Source organism: Pinus tabuliformis, chromosome X (assembly GCF_031772625.1).
Source record: "Pinus tabuliformis cultivar Carrire ecotype Pingquan chromosome X, CPIR1, whole genome shotgun sequence".
In the NCBI taxonomy this organism is placed as follows: domain Eukaryota; kingdom Viridiplantae; phylum Streptophyta; class Pinopsida; order Pinales; family Pinaceae; genus Pinus; species Pinus tabuliformis.
In genome coordinates, this window is record NC_142308.1 from 1,373,347,964 (window position 1) to 1,373,352,190 (window position 4,227).

The window sequence follows — 4,227 nt, forward strand, 5'->3', positions numbered from 1 at the left end:
ACTTCCTTTAACCAAACCTTTGTATCCCTCCAAAACTAATGAATCATAAAAACTTTTGAATCAAATATATACCAACCAATAATATTCTAAACATCGACTATCAAATTACAAAGATCTAGATAATCAGTAGTAAATATTACCCTTCTCACTTAATCAATCAATCAATCAGACTCAATATCCTTATGCATTCAGTTCTACTTTCAAATATAAGAAGTCATCATTGACAGACAACAATAAACTAGCATCACTAATTAGATAAATTAGTCATTTCTGAATAATAGGCTTTTCTTTTGTATACGCTTCTTGTAAGCTTCGAATCAGCATGTATACGTGCCATCACCAAGGTGAATCAGCATATAGATATGCAAATACTAACTTAAAACTTCACTGTTATTCCAAATCCTAGACGTACCTAGATCATGATATTTAAAGAATAAAAACTGTGTAAGCAATCAGATCTAGCCCAATCAATATCAGGTCATTCAATGGTAAGTCAGTTCAGGTCTCATGATCTTGATTCAATTTTGAATTCAAGGTGAACACAATATTTTAGATTATATCAAAATCATAGCCCCTGCAACATAAAATATACTTCATATAGAATTATTCTTGAGAAACTCTTTCACTTACACACTTGGCCCTTTGATCTTCTCCTCCTTATATAGTTTTGGCCTTTCTCAATACCTCGGACCAAAAAAACACTTAAAACCTGTGGTATTCTTGGACGGGATAGAATAGCCATTACTCTGCTCAATATTCTGGGCTAATACCATGGTATTGGCCCTTGGTATTCTTTAATCTTAAATTTCCTTGATTCTCCAACTGATACATGCTTTTCCTCTTCTGAAAGTGTGTGCATACGTATACGCCCTTTTTGTTCTATTAACCCACGTGTATACGCTTCTTTGACAAGGTGAACATGCATATACAACTTAAAATACCTTACAACATCCTTTCACTTCAACTTCTTAATTTTGATCAGTATACCTTTATTCCAACTTCCTGTTCTTCTGTACCAATGCCCTATTACCTCTAAATTCACCTGTTACAATTTGAGTTTCCCTTTATCAAATCCGAACTGACCTGTGAGTGAGTTTCCAACAAGGAGAACACCTGTATCATAATACCAACAATGTTCCCACTTAGACTTGATGGCAACCATATTGGTGTTGATTACTTCAAGTTGTAGAACTTGTTTGAGATATTGAGCAACATTTAAATACTCCCCCCCTTTGAAATCAACGGCAAAGGGTGGACTAAGAGATTATCCCCCTTTGGGATACATATTGTTGTACATGCTCCCCCTGAGTACATGTAGAGTCTGCATAGACATTTTTCAAAAGAATAACATGACTCTATAACTCAACCATGTGAGTATTGCCTTCCTATCACCAATGACTCATACATACGGCAATCACCCAACCATGTGGGGATATACCAATTGTTTATACATGACTGAAATATAGTAGTTATTACATCATCCTTCCCATACATAGTGGGGATAGAAATTACATAATAAGTCCAATAGGACAATGGAATTCTTTAGTTCACCACCCATCTTGTTTCCTTCCATCATCAACCCTGATTTCATTCCATCAATCACACTACTATCATCCCTCATGCCTTTGTTGAATATTCTTTATTTCCTTAACTCTGGTGGCCCTCTTCTATTGACCTCAACACATTTATTCCAGAGGTGTGGTCTAGAGGGTAGTGTACCTTGGTTTGATATTCCATCTTTGTTCGGTAATCCAGATCAAGCAAAGGGGCTCATTATTTCCCTTTGACTTAGTTGTTTCTCAAATGCTCGACATCAACTCATTATCGCATGATTGATATTCATACACTTGATGGGTCAGTGATCAAGATGATTATCCCAGTGATTCCCAGATGCATCTAAGATGTTCCAGACCTCATGAGGGAGCGACCCTTCAAGTAGCCCCCCACATGCCTATATGGAAACAGATGTTGATCTATCCTCAAATGCAGTTCCACAGATGTCATGGGTTTTGTTTTTTCTGGTTGTAGTGCCCATAGCACACATGTATTCTTTAAAGAATCCATTCAAATCTTCAAAGACCTTTCTTGTCCAATAGGGCTTCCTTGCTTGTGATCCCCCATCAACATGTCATCTCGAAGGATTTTACATCTCAGGTACTCAGATGTTATTGTATTCAGTCTTGGCCTATGTTTTCCCAACCATATTATGTATATGGGATCCATTATATTATTTCATGGCCCACTGATGCCATTATATCATGTACCATGTGTCATGTATCATGTACTTCATAGCTCAGTCCCACATTGTTGGACTCATCATTATTATTTGTATGCATTTATCTCAAGGAGCATGGGTATGCTTCCTCTGCCTCATTGGAGATCATGTACTCCCACATAAAAGGAGACTTCTATCAGTTTAGTAGGTCTTACCCCCTCCATTATTTTTTCATTCTTGAATTTCGTTAGTTCTCTCTCTCTCTCTCTCTCTCTCTCTCTGTGACTCCCTTTTTGGTGTATTGTGGAAGTGTAATATACAACATATTTCTGTATTACAATTTTATCCTAACAATCATACGTGTGGGTGGAATTATTTTTGACTAAAAAATGATAACCTAGCCATTTATAACTAGATGGATTGGAATACACCATGTAGATTTAGTTTTACCATCATAAAATCAATTTCACCGTGGAAAATAGTTTAGTAAACCATTTTTATTAAATTATTTTCTGATTTAAATAAAAAACCCCATAAGAATGTTTAAAATAATAATGAGAGGGGGTGTAAATCAATACTTACAGTTCAATAATTTTTCATTTCCCAATAAGATTTCTATACGCTACTTCAGTGAAGTGAACTTACGTGTGCATGCAACTGTGATTAAAGAAACCAACATATACCTAGAGAACTTATGATTTATTTAATTCATCATGTGTTGATCTTTAATCAGTGCATCAATACTTTATTATACAGTAACTATGTGTAGTACTAACATAATAAACCATCACACATAAGAAACACACATGAACACCAAGATTTAAGGTGGAAACGCAATGCGGGAGAAAAGAAACCTATTACTGTCTCTCTATATTCCTTTTAATATAAAGAAAATATGTTTACAATCTTGTACTAGTTCAGACTCATACCGGTATGTAGGCATGCACCTGCTGAAGGCTACAACCTTCTCTCTTCCTCCAGGGACCACGTTTCATAAATTTTCAGATTGGATTCTCTTGGTACACAAAAACACAATATGAAGGCCTCATTTCAGAAAATTTTCAGAATGGACCTATCAAAAACTTTGAAGCTCAAACTCTAGAATAATAACTTCATCAACCAACAATTATTCAATCTGAATAGTCAGACTACTGTCACCAGAACACTGTGCTAAACCAAGAAACCTGTGTGATCATTCAGAACCAACCGCAACCTCAAAAATCATACATCAGAATTAATATGCTACTTTAATGGACCCAACCTATGTGTATATGCTACTTCCTTTAACCAATCCTTTGTATCCCTCCAAAACTACTGAATCATAAAAACTTTTGAATCAAATCCATACCAACCAATAATATTCTAAACATCGACTATCAAATTATAGAGATCTAGATAATCAGTAGTAAATATTACCCTTCTCACTTAATCAATCAATCAATCAGACTCAATCTCCTTATGCATTCAGTTCTACTTTCAAATATAAGAAGTCATCATTGACAGACAACAATAAACTAGCATCACTGATTAGATAAATTAGTCATTTTTGAATAATAGGATTTTCTTTTGTATACACTTCTTGGAAGCTTCGAATCAGCATGTATATGTGCCATCACCAAGGCGAATCAGCATATAGATATGCAAATACTAACTTAAAACTTCGCTGCTATTCCAAATTTTAGACGTACCCAGATCATGATATTTAAAGAATAAAACTTGTTTAAGCAATCAAATCTAGCCCAATCAATATCAGGTCATTCAATGGTAAGTCAGTTCAGGTCTCATGATCTTGATTCAATTATGAATTCAAGGTGAACACAATATTTTAGATTATATCAAAATCATAGCCCCTGCAACATAAAATATACTTCATATAGAAGTATTCCTGAGAAACCCTTTCACATACACACTTGGCCCTTTGATCTTCTCCTCCTTATATAGTTTTGGCCATTCTCAATACCTCGGACCAAAAAAACACTTAAAACCTGTGGTATTCTTGGACGAGATCAAAT